Source organism: Quercus suber, unplaced genomic scaffold, assembly GCF_002906115.3.
Source record: "Quercus suber isolate HL8 unplaced genomic scaffold, Cork oak 2.0 scaffold_544, whole genome shotgun sequence".
Lineage (NCBI taxonomy): Eukaryota > Viridiplantae > Streptophyta > Magnoliopsida > Fagales > Fagaceae > Quercus > Quercus suber.
Genome location: NW_027069992.1, coordinates 33347 through 50698, shown reverse-complemented (window position 1 = coordinate 50698; position 17352 = coordinate 33347).

Genomic DNA, 17352 nt, shown 5'->3' with positions numbered 1-17352 from the left:
GGACACACACGTTTTTGTTCCACGTGCAAACCATGCACATTGTTTGTAGCCTACCCTTCTTGACTGTACAACAAAATTCAAGGCCATTTTAGTTTTTACTTAGTTTTTTTTTTTTTTTTTGCAAGTCTTCTTTGGTATTTTCAAAGCAAGGTGTTTGTGTTGGAGACTTGGAGTATGAAACTCTCAAATTTTCTGGATAAGGTTGGACACAACACAACACAAAGCATCGTTGCCGTGCACAACAGAAAATTTTCTTGGTAAGATGTTACTTTTTCGGTCTTTGTGGTTGAAATTAAAATAGGATATTAAGTTGACAATTTCTAATTAGAGCTGTTTTCTTTTCGTTACTTCAAAGTTTATCCAATGATGCAGCGAAATTTTAGTTTCAATTACCTATTTAAAGTAATCAAATTGGTGGTGCCATCACTTTATTGCGGCAAATTGGGACCAAGATATAGTGATAGTGATGAGGGATTGATTGTCCGTTCGGTAAACTTTTGACAAACAGACATGAACAGCTACCCCATATGCACCTATGACATTAGCAGTTACGTATTATATATGAGACATGATCCAGTTTTATTTTATTATGTAACTTTAAATTATAATAATTTGTTTCTCAAAAGAAATATATTTTTTTATTGAATTAATATTTAAAAATTGTAAAAATTATATATTCTTTATGTTTTTAACACACATGATATTTCCTTTTTCAATTCGATAGTTATTTACTATTTGATCTATACATTCATCTTTTATGTTTATTTTAAAATATAAAAATTTGAAATTCAAATATGTTATAGATGAAATATTTATTGATTTGATTATCTTGAAATTTTTGCAAGTTTGGAAAGTAGAAGAAGAAAATGTAATCTGACAATACATTTGCAAAAACTAAAACCTCACATACAATAAAAGTTTTGAGAGGTGTAATATACATATTCGTTTTTTTAGAAATGGACACACACAAGAGATGTAATATTATTAAAGTTACTTCTAGTGTAATTTTTTAACCCCGTCCATAATACATATATTTGGTAAAATATTAAATACCACAAGGATGCAACACTTCGTTAGTTCATGGGATAGTCAAAATTATGCTAATTATTTTCTCAAGCTTCTCAAAATTAGGAGTGTTCACAATGTGGTTCAATACAATTTTGATCAATTTTTATCACCACACTATACGGTTTGGTTTAGCCAAAACCATCATTGTACAACATCTCAATTTTACAATCATATGTACTATGCGATATGGTTCGATACAGTGTCAGTGTATAATAGTGTGATTTGGTCAGTTTTGGGCTAGAACATTTTTCAAAATTTCGGGCTCATTAAGAGTAGCCTAGCAAGTTTTTAGGTGTGAAATGACTCATCTTTTATATTTAAAGACACCCTTAATCAACACTTGTTGGGCTGGTTTAGGCTAGCCCAAAGCTTTTTTTTTCCCCCTTGTAAAATAATGGTGCTTAACAATAACATGACACAAACACACAGTCAGTAACTTAAAAATTTTTAAATTAAAATAAATAAATAAAAAAACCAAAATTTGTGACAAAATAATTATTACAAACACTAATTATTAGTTTACTGTTAATAACCATGACAATATAACAGTAACTTTCAACAACAAAAAATCCATGAGTTTTCACTAATGACCATGATAGTAAACATATTTAACTTATGCAACAAAAAAAGTAACACAAATATATACCCATAAAAAAACCATGACAAATTGGCAGTAAACTAAAAGTATCACAAATATATACAAAATAAATTTAAAAAAAAAAAACATGATAAAAACTATACGCAATTATACATGTTAAACAAATATAACATATAACCAAGGGCAGAGGACATATAGTCTTGGGGGCCATGCCCCCCCCCCCCCCCCCCAAAAAAATTTTTTTTTTTTGAAACCCTTATAATATTGTATAAAAATAAATTGGGCCCCTACCAAATATAATGATTGGCCCCTCCAAAACTTTTTACAGAGGCAATATTACTCTTAACTTAGTTTAAATCATATCATACTAAAAGAAAAGATAACCAACCAGTCCACATACTTGCATTACATGCAAAAAAAATTGGAGTTTTCTAAACTATTGGATAGAAGACAATCCCTAGTTTTAGAGTTTCATTTAACTATGGATGTTCATCATCTTCATATTCATATTCATTTTTTACAGTTGTTTTACTTTGTTTTCGAATAATGAAAACTTATGACTTTCCTTTTAAAATGTCACAAATGTCAATCCATGTTAGATTTTATGTTTTTCCCTTTAAAATTTAGCAATGACCGCATTTAGCTATTTAAAATTTCAATATTTAGTTAGTTTCTCAAGTGTACACCCAAACAAAACACACACTTTTACCAAAACCAAATAAATCCCTAGCCTCCAAGTGCCTTTCTTTTTATTTTTTCTAAGAATACAAATTGTTTACAATAGTGAAATGCAATGTGCGTTGCTCGAATTGGTGTGTTTTTCTTTTTCATTCTTGGTCTTCAAATTTAATTTATTTATTTTTCCCATCATTATCACCACAATCATCAATTTTTTCACAAAATTTGATCTTTTTCTCATATCACCAATTTGTTTTCCTCGTAGTTTTTTTTTTTTTTTTTCACATTATCATCATAGTTATAGTTATATTTCAATAATAAAATATGGTTATTAGTTATGAGTTATGACTAATCTATAAATACATGATTCGACGCCCCCAAATAAAAAATCCTAACTATGCCCTTGCATATAACACAAAAATACTTAACAAGTAACAACCAAAAGGTCTATAAAAATATACTATATACACTAATAACCTACTAGTTTCAAGTTTCAATTATCACAAGTTCACAACCATAATAGAAACAAGTTTGAAGTAAGCATGAAAAACAAGTATTAAATTACAAACCCAAGTTAATTCCCTTAAGTTTTTAACTTGCTAAAACAGTGAAACACATGGCATACTTCATATGATATATATATATATATATATATCTGTGTGTGTGTGTTTTGGAAGGGGGGGGAGAAGAGTACGGTGCGATGTGGTTTTTTTAACAAAGAACTGTACACCACACTACACCATGCAATTTTGGACGATTTAAATACGGTTTTGCGGTTTAAACGGATTGATAAACACCCCTACCCGAGATAACCCTTTTTTTTTTCTTTTGATCGGCCTTTATTATCTATTATATCCATGTTGTCCTAAAATCCGTGTTGGTCATTTTAGATGCCACTGCACTTTAATAACATTACTAGACTAGCTAGTAGATACTCTCAAATCTCAATAAAGCATTTCAATTGCATACAACTGTTTCTCCATAAACAATTCTTTCATAGCAACTTCTGCAATGATACAACATCCCCAAAGTGATAAGTCTTTTGCTAGTTGCTACCGTGTTCTTCCAAGCGCAGAAGTCAAAATGTATTTAATTTAATGTTCTATATATATATATATATATATAAGCTTTTCAAATATAATATAAAGTATATATAAATATGGAGCAAAACACACCTAATCTCCTCCATAGTTTGTTGGGTGAAAGGGGATAGATTCGTGTTTTTTGCTTTTTAAGAGTCACATGCAAGTCATGACAGCTAACTTTAATTAATCCTTAATTTGTTGGATGATATGGTGCATTGGCATAATTGTTATAAATTAGGGTGTTAATTACAATTTTAAAATTTTGGGGAGTAAAAGTGCAAAAACTCCCATAATTTAGGGTGATTATCTACTATTAACGCATTTTTATAACATTTCTGAATTTGGGAAAGTGTTAAATCTACTATCAAAATCGTAGGAAACACAATACTACAATTATTGGTATTAAGAAAATGATAGGTTCACACCATTTTTTTTTTCTGGTTTATGGATTCTACCTGTCTCACTTAATAAAGTGGAAGAAACCAAATATGTTCAGAAATAACGTCACTCCTTAGATAATATCTATATCTAGATTTACAGTAGAACTAAAATAAATTTTTTTTAAAAAAAAAAAATTGTCATATTGGGTGTCCTTATTGATTGTCCCTTCAACCAATTCTAGTATAATTGCTTCTTCTTTTTTTCTTTTTTTCTTTTTTTTTTTTTTTTTTTTTTTTTTTGTTTCATATATGAAAGATGAGGTTGTTTTTGTTAATTAACAAATAGGAGATTTAAGAAGAGATTTAGATTCTCCAAAGAGAGTCAAATACTAATCAATAAATCAATTGAACAACATATATAAGTTGTTAGTATTAGGTCACAAGTGGCTAGTATCTAATAATCTAAGATGGTTAAAGAAAGAAAAAGTAGAAAGCGTTGAGAGAAAGGAAAGGAACAAAGAAAATGAATGGTGGGAAGGTAAGCCATACCTTCTCACCAACCTCTATTGATGTCATTAAATTGTTGTGATCCCATTTTATATATTAATACAGGATGGGCATGAATCCATATGATGGTCAAAACGCAGGTCATGTCTTCAAGTTGGTCAAAACGCAGGTCATGTCTTCAAGTCATTCTTTTAACTTTTAAGGACTTTGTTTAACTGTTGTGATTTGCCTTCATCTGCATTCAACAATTAAGCTTTTTTTTTTTCTTTTTTTTTTTTTTAATTATTGAGGTGATAAGTCATGAATGATAAATAATAAAATGATGTTGGCAAGAACTCTTTTTCCTCTAGATCCCAAATACTTTATGTATAGAAATGTGTCAATTAAGCTACAAAACTCTTAGCATATTAATTAAGCCAGTAAAAGCATTAGTATTGGTGGAGGCAAATAAGTAAAATGCTAAATTTAGCAACTAAATATAATGAAAGTAGAACAAAAGTGTGCTGCATTAGTGGAGCAAAGCTACAAAACCCATACCTAAGATTGTTATAAAATAAATAAATAAAACTATATTTTATTAAAATATATATTATTTTATTGTGTTGGTGGTAGTAGTGGTGGTGGTTGTTGTTATTTATTGTAGTAGATATATTATTTTATTGTGTTATTTATATTATTTTATTGTGTAAGGTTGAATTTAATCAACCATTTAATTGGCTTTATTCCGTGACCAATTTGCTTGTAATTTAGCACTTAGAAACCCTGTATTTAGGTGGGAAAATTGTAAGGGTAGTGTGTGAGAAGATGTGAAGAAAAGCTCAAGAGTGTGCAAGAAAAACAGAGTCTCGCGACTAGGACTCGCGGGTGGTTCGCGACTGGCAAGCCGCGAAAGGCAAGCACGTGAGAGGCACACTGGGAAGCTGAAGGGTCGCGCCAGCTGTCACGCTACAGGACAAAAGTTCCAGTCTGGCCAGGCCATTACGTCGCAACTTTCCTACTATATATACACCCTTATACCCATCATATTGTGAGAGCTTCCAGAGAGAATTTTGTGAGAGAAAACCCTAGAGAAATACAAGATTGATTCATCCCCAATCTTCATCTAAAGAGACTCTACAAATTCCTCTACTCTCTTCCTCTCCATTGTCATACCCTTGAGAGGTCATTTACCAAACCCTTGTCTCACCACACCCACGTCTGTGAGAAGGTCCATTTGGTGCTTTGGGAAGCAGTTTGGAAAGGAACCAATATACATTGGTTGATGCTATGATCAAGTAGCGAAATCCGGGAAGCTAAAGAAGAAATAGGTTCGGCGTAACCTCGTTGGAGCAAGAAGCTTGGAGGGCTTAGGTACTTGGGTAGATTAGGCTTGGAGGGTCTTCTGCTGTTCATGTATCCCAACTACATTCTTTAGTGGATTATTTAACCGCTTGGAAGGCGGCGGAGAGGTTTTACGCCGAGGACTTCGGTTTCCTCTTCGATAACACATCGTGTGTTATCCGTGTGTTTGCATCTTCCTTCCCTTTATCTTTGCCTTATATTTACTGCTGTGGATGTGTTTATATTAGGCTTAGATTGTTTATCAATACTGTTGTGAGCTTGTTATCATGTTCCGTACATTAATTGTTTGATATAAAGCTTGAATTGGTATTTTTATATCTGGGGGTCTAAACGTTCAAAGGTAGTTCATACCCATATTGAACTTTCATATTGTATTGAATGTTAAAATAAAACAACTAATATTGAGTGTTTTGTAAGTACAAGGGTGTACTAGACTCTCACCCATTTTATATTTTACCCATGTTTGCTTAAAATGTGAGCCATTAACACACAAAAACAAACTTGTTGCCCCTCTTCATGGAGAAGTTATATTATGTTTCCGGTGTATATTACGGGTAGACCCCACACTTGTGGGGTCCACCCACTTGTGAGAGAAAAGTAATATACACCAGAAACATGGTAGAGTTTTTCCTCTTCATGGGTGTCTTCCTTCTCTTGCTTCGTCAAGCAGTTTGGATATTTGGAGTCAGATTTCCTTGTGTTGTGGTTCGGTGTCCTCAAATTTTAAAGTTGGATCACTAAACTCCAAAAAAATTTTTTTTTTTTTTTTTTTTTTTTTTTTTTTTTTTTTTTTTTTTTTTAAAAAAAAAAAAAAAAACAAAGAGAGCAAATTGTGGGTATCGGTTTATTTATTTATGAATTTAGTGTCAAGGACTGAAGAGATTCGGAATTTTGGCTTGAGCGTGACAACCCAAATCAAATTGCTCAAGTTTGGAATATGTGGAACCATATTCTTAAAAGTAATTTATCTTTTTTTTTTTTTTTGGAGGGTGAAAAGTAATTTATCTTTATATCACATAAAGCATCAAAGTGACAAAGTCCAACAGATTTCCTCTTTGTTGCCACATGTACATACACCATATTGTATTTTGGACCTTTTGATTTGTTTTCCTACTTTAGAGGGTCAAAAGGTGGGGTGAGAAATGCCATTCCCTCTTTCTCTCTCTCAAAGGAAAAGAGAAAGTCTCTTTGCAAATTGCAACCCATTTGGCATTTGGTCATTATTTCGATCTTGAATAAAATTGTCATAGGATAAAGGGACCTAATATATTCTTATTCTATTCCTATGACATATTATGAAAACCAACGCAGCAAGATCATTGCATGTTTGGAGTTTCGGTTGGGCAAGAATAGTCCACCTTACCACTCAAGTCAGAACTTACGCAATGAGAGAATATGCTGAATAAAAAATAAAAAAGAATTGTTTGTGTGTTCTTCTTGCCATTTGGACACTAATAAATTGGATGAGAATCATCTTTCTGAATTGATAATTTTTCATTTTCGTTGCTTTGTTGGGGGGTTAATGTTACCTAAAATGCACAACAACAACCACTATAGTGCTTGATAGGCTTGAAGGGCCGACTCTACAAGCTATCTAATTTGGGGGCCCATTAGCCCATATGATTCACATTGTATAGTGGTTCGTTGGTCCATCATGGGTCCTGCCGTCCTGGTGTGAACTTATTTATTGAAAAAGAAAAACAGAAGAAGAAAAGAAAACGACATGACGTTTTTATTTATCATTTTCTTGGTTGTCAAAGTCAAGCGGAAATCTCTCGCCTATAATCTTAAAAGGGAAAGGCAAAAGTCAACTTTTCAATCCCATCTTTAGCTGTAGTGGGAACCGTATATTTGGCTTTCCTCACAAGCAAGGATTCCCTCGTGTGAACATAGACAGTGTTTATTTGAAGATATGTGTAAGCATTGCGTCCGTTTCAATACTCAAAATCACAAGAGGAAAGCCAAACACTTCTTCACATTGTCCATGTAAATATAAAAGGATTCTAAAATAATAGTATTATGTGTTATTTCACTTTCTTCTCATTTTTGTTAGGTTCAATTACAATTATATCCGTAACTTTGATGCGTTTTAATTTCGGTTCTAATTGAGAATAGTAAAAATAATTTGTCTTACATGACCCAATACGGCCCCAAAGAGAAGACGTGATGTGGATGAAGCACCCATGATCCAACCCCACCCTGCTACATTTGTCTTCCTAATCCTAGATTGGTAAGCGGTTCCCTTTTTATGTTTGATGAAGATCCTAATGATCATCCTCTTACAATAACTCATGGTGACATGCTTGGAGGTCAAGATTTAGATGCTTTAGTTGGCAAATGTATGTTTAACTTCATGGATGGGGTTTGTAAGCGACTAGGCTGACTTCATCCAAGCAAGAATATAAGGTGCTTTAACTCCTCATTGTCTCAGATCATATTAATTACTCTTTTGAAGTGAAAGGTTATCAAGATTTCTGCTAAGCATGCAAGGTGAACTCTATTTTCTTTTTCTTTTTCTTTAAAATTCTCCTTGGCATCAAGTCTATGAGAGGACGTTGCCAATTACTGAACACAATTTTTTTTTTCTACTTTTGTGTCCCACTTTATATTTTACTAATTACAACTTATTATATATTCATTTGACGTTTGTTATAAAATAACCAAAGTTTAAAATAAAAAAAAATTAAATAAATAACAAGCTGTGATTAATAGAGCATACGATTAATAGAGTATAAAGAAAAACACAAAAAGTGTAATAAAATATTTGTATTCGTACATTAACCTTAAAATCTAAGCTAGGGAAACTTGAGTTGGCTATTCCTTTAGACTTGAAGAAACGTCATTGATGCCCTGCATAGACCAAATGCCTTTCTTTTCTTTTGCCTTTTGATTGATAGATGAATAATATTAGGAAAAAAAAATGTAATCACTTGGATGGATGCCCCAAGTTTGGATGTGTTCGAGAACAATTAGGCCAATTCCCTTAGTTTAGGAACTTTTTCCAAGTTGTTGGGCCAATGCCCCTGGTTAAGGCGACATGTTTAACAATTTTGTAATGATGAATGATCGTTATTTACTTTTTTGTTTCTTCTTTTTTGTTTCTTGATTTTTTTTTTTTTTTTTTTTTTTTTTTTTTGAGAAGAAAAAAAATTCATCATTGTGAGAAGAAAAAAAATCAGGGTTTTGAGAGGAAGTGTCAATCAACACTCTAAAGCCCTAGATAGACACCTCCTCCCAGAATGGAAGTGGTAATCAGCATTTTTTGTGGCTACTATTTGAGGATTTTTTTTAAAAGAAAACAACCCAAAGGGGCATATTATTTTATGGCTAAATAATCAGATACAAAAATCTTGTAAATGTCAGGAGGAACAAACTCCATCCAAACTAAAATAGGAAAAGAAAATCTTGCTCTCCTGACTAGAGTATGTGCAAAAACATTGCCTTACCGAAATATATGAGAGAAAGAATAGTTCTGAAAAGAACTTACTAAAGACATGATGTCTTTAATAAGATAACCACAAACTGGTTGTGAGAAACACCAGCTGTTGACAGTGGCGGCTCCGGAATTATTTTTTAGGAGGATCAATAAGAAACATAAATTATACAAAATTTAAATAAAAGAGAACTTGAATATATCCACATTACAAAAAACAAAAATTGAAATACATAAAATTTTACAATTACTTTCTACGATATTTCATATTTTGAAATCATTACAAAATATTTTTATTATCAATTCTATGAGTTACATCTCTTTCAATGTACATAGTCAAGCAATTATTCATCTATTGATCTCTCATTTGATTGATTTATTTCAAATTTTTTAAGATCAAAATGTGTTTTTTCTCAAATTTAAGATTAACAAATTTCTACTTTTGTTTATCAGGCTTATTAAAAAAAAAATTCCCAGATTTTAGATCAAATTAGTTTATTATTGAGCTATTTTTGTGTTTGAAAATGCCAGGATATTGTTAAGATGATCATATTCAAACCTCTTTTATCTAGGCTTAAAAAAATCTAGGATTAGGGTATTCAAAATTTTATTTTAGGGGGGGTCAAAACAAAAACAAAATTAAAAAAATATTATACATAATTTATTTGGAGCCAATTCAGGGGGTTCATTTGAACCCCCTGGGCTCCAAGTGGAGCCGCCCATAGTTGTTGATGGTCGTAATGGAGACTTCTAAATTACCCTCAAAGATTGAACCATGTTAGTCCAATTCCTGAACAAAATGGACTACCCTTCTAGCCGCAAGAGTTTCAAGAGCAACCACAGATGAGGGCAAGGGAATGATTTTGGACAAGACCCTGGGCTCCAAGTGGAGCCGCCCATGGTTGTTGATGGTCGTAATGGACCCTCAAAGATTGAACCATGTTAGCCCAATTCCTAAACAAAATGGACTACCCTTCTAGCCGCAAGAGTTTCAAGAGCAACCACAGATGAGGGCAAGGGAATGATTTTGGATAAGGCTACCATTATTTCTCCAGGAGAAATAATTTGATTTCTCAATTGTCAGGCTTTTTTTTTTTTTTTTATTACCCAACTGCTAAGTTTGAGTGGGTATTGGGCTCCACTCATGATGAAATTCTTAACCATTACTAGCTTGTAACTTCACGCATATATATAAATATACTTAAAGATAATAAAATGCATAATATAATTCTTATGTATATAATTTAAATACTATTAATAATCATTTTTATATTTTGTTAACTCTTTAAAAAATTTTGTAAGGATATTATTAGGTATAAAATGTAAATTGTCCATTTTTTTTTTTAAATTATTGCGACACACTTTTTTTTATGATTCATTTACTCTAGACTCTTTGATTTTTGTACTTAATAACTCACTTGAATGAATATTTATAATGTGGTCTCACATTTAATTCTAAAATTAAGAAATAAAACTCTTTAAGAATAAATAATTTATGACACATGGCGCAAAATTGGAACTCTAATTTGGAATTCTAATTTGAGTTTCTATCAGCTATTATTATTACTAGTATGTAACTCATGCTACCGCATGGGAATGGATATATTATTAATCATGAGTTTATTCATGTTTAAAAGGCTCAGTTAAGTCTAAATTCATATTATTAACCATAAAATTATTAACAAAACTTAGTAGTATATATATATATATGTATAAAAGAAAGCGAGTTGAACTACAATAAATTGATATAGTATACAAGTTACAGTCACAGTCATGCGTATATTGAAAGGGTAATTAAAGGGCAATTAAGCTCAAACGATTAATTGATTCTTAAGTAAATAAAACTTTAGAGACATTTGGCACAGCAATCAAACTTAAGTAAAAAAAGTTCAAAAGTAGCACAACTATAAGCCAAAATAGAGTAATATGAAACTAAATTGGCAGCCATGAAACTACTAAGAGAGAGGTGTTTGCCATAAATTTTAGAGACATTTGGCACAGCAATCAAACTTAAGTAAAAAAAGTTCAAAAGTAGCACAACTATAAGCCAAAATAGAGTAATATGAAACTAAATTGGCAGCCATGAAACTACTAAGAGAGAGGTGTTTGCCATAAAGGAGACTAATTAATAGGTTTAAGAATTCATAAGGTTGACATTGGATATTCTTCCCATGTGCTAAATATTGTTTTCAATAAGGTCACACTAAATAGGTTGAAAGCCATCTTCGTGCAAGATTGATATCTGCAAGAGAAGTCAATCATCAAGCAAGGACCAAAGGATTTCAAAAAATGTTAATATTGATTCAATGTATGCACATACACACAAACCCATCACTATATCAATTAAGGGAATCAAAACTAAATGAAAATATTACATAGAAAGATGAACCTTGGTGATAATATTTATCCAAAAGATCCATTCAAGCTTTTGAATCTTCAATCTCTATTGGTGATTGAAATTTTCGTAGCTTAAAATTTTTTTAAAAAAAAAAAAAACCCTCAGAGTTGTACTCATTTTGTAGTTTTACGATGGGTTATTTTGTAACATGATGGGCATTTGTATGAAGAAAAAACCTTTGAAGTTGCATGGCTGATAAAAGAAATTCTCTCCAATCTCTTTTTGTAGAGAGATGGATTTGTGCGTATTTTTATACATCCTTCATAGTTGTATAATCACGAAGCAAGTCCAATGGATTTAGATTAGTACTACCAATTCCCAAAGCATGAGTGTATAATGTGTTATTAATTTCATCTCATCTCATTACCAAGTCCAATGAATTTTAATTGGAATTCAATTTTCCAAGTGGTGCATCTCTTGCAATATTCTTTCATTTTTAATTTTTAATTAATTTTTGAAATTTATTTTCAATTCCCAAGGCCACTTTCCATATTTGGCTTCCTGTTATAATTCCCTAGGACTTTGAAGTTTGAACCAAGAGAACAATGAACCTACGTAAAAATAAATAAAAACAATGAACCAGAGTAATGGTTCTCTCGAAAACAACCCTAAATCATATTATATTCTTCTAATTATTTTCTTTGTACACATGTATAGTAAAATTGGACTCCAATTTCAAATTCTAATTGAACAATTGGAATGACACATGGCACAAAATTAAAACTCTAATTTGGAATTCTATTTGAGTTTCTCTCTGCTTCACCTATTATTATATATATAGATTATTATTATTATTATTATTATTATTATTGTGCGCACTCAAAACTGAAGCCTGTTGGGCTGGGCCTCACTTGGGCTCATAACTTACTTGTATAGTGGGTTTGGATTTTCTACACTGGGTCGTTCTTGACGCTAAGACTCAATGGGATCACTTTTCTTTTCTCGGGGGTCCGAACCACCTTCTCATTGCTCCCTCTCTGTTTACTCTCCTTTTACAGTTAATTCTCCAACCCCTGTCTTCTCAAAACTTCTTGTATTTATAGCCTATAGTTAGTGGAGAGGTTATGATTACTCGCCGGTAAGTGCAACCGGCGGTCCAGTATTATCGATCGTAAGTGGGTGGTTAGGTGTGAGTGGGAATCGGTGAGGATGGCGTTGGAACTTGGTTCTCACTTCCACGATAGTTCTCGGCAGCGGTGCCTCTCCGAGGCACGGCCGAGTAGGTATAGGGCGGGGTGTTCCGAGAGTCGAATATTTATCACTGCTCGGGAAAGTATTGCCGAGAAATGATGAAGAGGCAAAGTCTGGGCCCGCATCACGTGTGGCTCTGGGGCGGGCCGCTAGGTAGAGGGAGACTGGCCTTGTGGGCCATGCACTCAAGCCAGGGTCCAAGGCCCAAAATGGGCCCCGGTGCGGGGGCCGTACAATTATATATTCAAATGCTTTCCAAATTGAATTAAAAGCAATTTAAAACTCTTTTGAACTAACCAATTAAAAACAAGATTTTGATCAAGATAATCTTAAAGCATGATTTTTATAGATTTGAGCTTATCAGTCACCAAATAGTCAAGAATTTTAGATCGCAATATGTTTATGAATCATGACTTACTCTATTTTTAGAGCATTAAGGCTTATATATAAAGGTTAAGACTTAAGATCAAATTACATTGTTTAAAGTAATGTTAAACTGCTCAATATTTTTTTTATTAGATTTGAATTTTAAAAAATTCACTATTAAATTACATTTTCTTCTTACACCCTTCATGTTTGCAAAATTTCGAGATGATTTGAGATTAATGACTACTTCATTTAGAAAATGTTTAAATTTCAAATTGTGTATTAACAAATTATGCATAAAAGACAAGGTTATGGATTGAAAAGTTAATACCATCTAATTAATTAAAATTTGACATATATGTTAAGAACATGTAATCTTCTAAGATATTTAAAATATTATTTAAATAAAAAATTATTAAATTGTGTAAAATCACTTAAAGTTACACTATATGTAACTTAATCCTAAGTCCTAACTATGTGTGTACGAAGTTTTATCTTGATTAATATATTAGTAACAAAACTCAGCCCCAAACAAAAAATTTTGGCTCCTTAATTTCTAAGGCCCCTCTCAAGCTTTCTAAAGTTACTATAGACAAGGCTAACTCATATTCTTTTTACGGTTCACTCTCCAGATTTAATCACAAATAGAATTCATCAACTAAACATTTACCCTTTGGGGAATGGGGGTTGGGGTTCGGAGCTGCCATCAACAAACAGAGTTCATACTGATTGAGGGTTTTTTTTTTTTTTTTGGGTGAGTAAGACTTTGAACCCTGCATTTGTCCAGCACCTTATATTAGTGGGCTAAATTTTTCACTTGACCCAACGACCTCTAATGGATGTGCCATGAGCTAGTAATCAGCACTAGCTTCACAAACCCAGCCCAACTCAATAAGCTTTTTTTTTTTTTTTTTGGGTGAGTAAGACTTTGAACCCTGCATTTGTCCAGCACCTTATATTAGTGGGCTAAATTTTTCACTTGACCCAACGACCTCTAATGGATGTGCCATGAGCTAGTAATCAGCACTAGCTTCACAAACCCAGCCCAACTCAATAAGCAATCCGATAATGGACTAACTCATTTATAAATTTCACCCCTCATAGTGCCAACTTTTTATAGCTCAAACGGTTACTATCTCCGGTATTTTCAAATAAAATATCCAAAGTTCAAATCTCACTTTTTCTCGACTACCAAATTATAAAATTATAAAAATAAAATAAAATGAATTAAGTGTATCCAACCTATACTCAGTTCTCCCTCAAAAAAAAAAAAAAAAACCTATACTCAGTTCACAAACAATTTGATGTAATTGAAACTCAAGCTAATTAAGTAACCCAACCTGAGGTTAGGTTGCAAGGCTTCTAATCAACCTACTCAAACCAAAGGGGGTTGGCTTGGAAATTAAGCTTTAATTAATTAAATCTGAACTTGGAAACCTAATTAGGATTTCATTCTTCTCTCTATATCACCTTCCAATTCCATCTCTTTTGCTTGTTTGTGTTTTTTGATTTATAAAAAAAATAAATAAATAAAAAAAAAAACACTCCTCCCTATATTTCCTCCACTTCTACACAAATTGCTAAAAGCCTTCCAACCTAGTCTTTCATCTTTCAGTCTCACCACCAGAACCGTTTTTCCCTTGTTGCCGCTTGGCGTTCTTGTCACTGCTCTGTATTGGCATTCTCGCTCACATTGCCAGTCACTTCTCGCTCGCATTGCTAGTCACTTTTCGCTCACCCCTCATCATTATCTCACCCATTATTGAACAAAATCCAACTGCTCACCTGAATATTTTCTGTGATCAACTTCAACTAATCGATCAATTGACGACATATAGAAAATTTCCTCATAGGAAAGGATCAGGTTAAGTGACAGGTTTATGAACCCAACCCTTGTTGTCCCGTTTCTACCATGTGTAAGTTAATGTTTTATCAACTAATGCAAAGCAGATAAAAAGCTAAACAAGATTTGATTTATAAAAAAATAAAAAAAATAAATAAATTATTAAAAAAAAAAAAAAAAACACTCCTCCCTTTATTTCCTCCACTTCTACACAAATTGCTAAAAGCCTTCCAACCTAGTCTTTCATCTTTCAGTCTCACCACCAGAACCGTTTTTCCCTTGTTGCCGCTTGGCATTCTTGTCACTGCTCTGTATTGGCATTCTCGCTCACATTGCCAGTCACTTCTCGCTCGCATTGCTAGTCACTTTTCGCTCACCCCTCATCATCATCTCACCCATTATTGAACAAAATCCAACTGCTCACCTGAATACTTTCTGTGATCAACTTCAACTAATCGATCAATTGACGACATATAGAAAATTTCCTTATAGGAAAGGATCAGGTTAAGTGACAGGTTTATGAACCCAACCCTTGTTGTCCCGTTTCTACCATGTGTAAGTTAATGTTTTATCAACTAATGCAAAGCAGATAAAAAGCTAAACAAGATCAATTTGATCAAAAGAGCAAGTCACCCACTACAGAATGTACATGATACTTGCCAATTTCAACATGATATTCTTTGATGATTATGGCATGTAATAAATATGTACCATTGCAGTCAGTGACACTTTTTTTCTTGAGAGCGGAGATGGAGTGCGAGTTTTTGGCGACTGAGAAGACAAGGGAAGAAGCAGCGGAACTACAGAGGAGTACGAAGAAGGTCAAAGAGGACCACCCCACTGGTTCCACAATAGCAAGCGAAGAGGGCCTTGTGAGAGAACCTCTGTCCTACAAGGCAAAGCTCGTAGGCGAGTTACCTGGGGCGTACGCCCAAGCTTTTGAAGTACACGCTGACTCTGATATAGATGCCTATTCTGATGATGAAAAAGAGGACCTTTCGGAAGGGGAGGTTGCCATTAAGCTCTCTAGAGAGATGAAGCAGCATATCAGGGGAAGATGGGCTCACTCCCTCATTGTTAAGGTTCATGGAAGGACTGTGGGTTTCCACTTTCTGCATTCCAGAATCATGCAGCTATGGAAACCTGCGGGACGACTTGATTGTATTGATTTGGGAGAGGATTTTTTCCTAATAAAGTTTGGTTTGGTTGAAGATTATGACTTGGTTTTGAAAGGGGGGCTGTGGTTTGTGGGTGAGCATTATTTGACCATACGCGCATGGGAACCGTATTTCAAACCCAACGCCACTGCTTGCTCCAAAGTGGCTGTGTGGGCACGCCTTCCTCGGCTACCCATTGAGTTTTATGATTTGGGTGTGTTGAAGGAGATAGGGAATGTTATAGGCCCAGTGCTTCGGATCGATGCTATTACAGCTTCCGGTACTCGCGGGAGATATGCAAGAATTTGTGTCCAAGTGGACCTCGCAAAACCGCTGGTAAGGAAGGTCTTTATTGGACGTTTTGGGCAAGAGGTCCTGTATGAGGGTATTAGTTCCCTCTGTTTCGCCTGCGGCAGGTTGGGACACCGGAGAGAAGCTTGTCCTTACCTTATCAAAGAGGCTATGGTGACGCAGACAGAATTAAGGGAAACTGAAGGAACTAAACTGGATGACGTGGAGAAGCCCAAAGTTACACCGTCTGAGGAAGTAAGTAACGTGAAGGAAGAGTATGGGCCTTGGATGCTAGTGGAAAGGAGAAAACAAGGCCCGAGGCAGGGGCATTACCGTCCAAATTCCTCAAAGACTAGTGATACTAAAGCTGGAGCATTTAATGCGAAAGATTTGGGCCATCAACTAAGGTCACAGCCAACTATTGTGCCACCTTTTAGCCCTCCAAGCTACTCACCAGAGGGTAAGCGTAAGTCAGTGGGATTGGACTCTTCCAATGCTGCCAGTCAGTACTCACCACAAAAGAAGGAACATGACGATCCCCTCACTCCTTCTCCTAGTGGTACTGGTTTGTCTCAGTCCAATTTCAAACAGAACCATCCCAATCACAAAGGAAAAAATGGGTCCAAAGGGAAAGGGAAAGGGAAGCAGCAGCAGCAGGTCCAGGGAGAGCAGAAATCGGCAACCTTGGGCAATAAAAATCAACGGGAAGATCTTGAGTTTAAGCATGTCTACGCTGGAGCAGATCCGATCAAGCCCCACCATGATCTGGGGTTGGTTCGAACCGAATCAAATGGTGGCATGGAGTCATATATTCCCGTTAACTCCCAAGAGCAAAAAAATGGGGTTTCTGCACATGACAAACCCGGCTTGGCTGGAGTGGGAAAACCCCTGGTGGAGATTTCCAACGGACATACCATCAAGGGAGGAAGCAAGAATCCTGGGGTGGAAAGCGCTGTCTCCAAATTCGCTGGAGCAAATCTTGCCAAAATCAAACCTGCTGGAGGAAATACAAATAA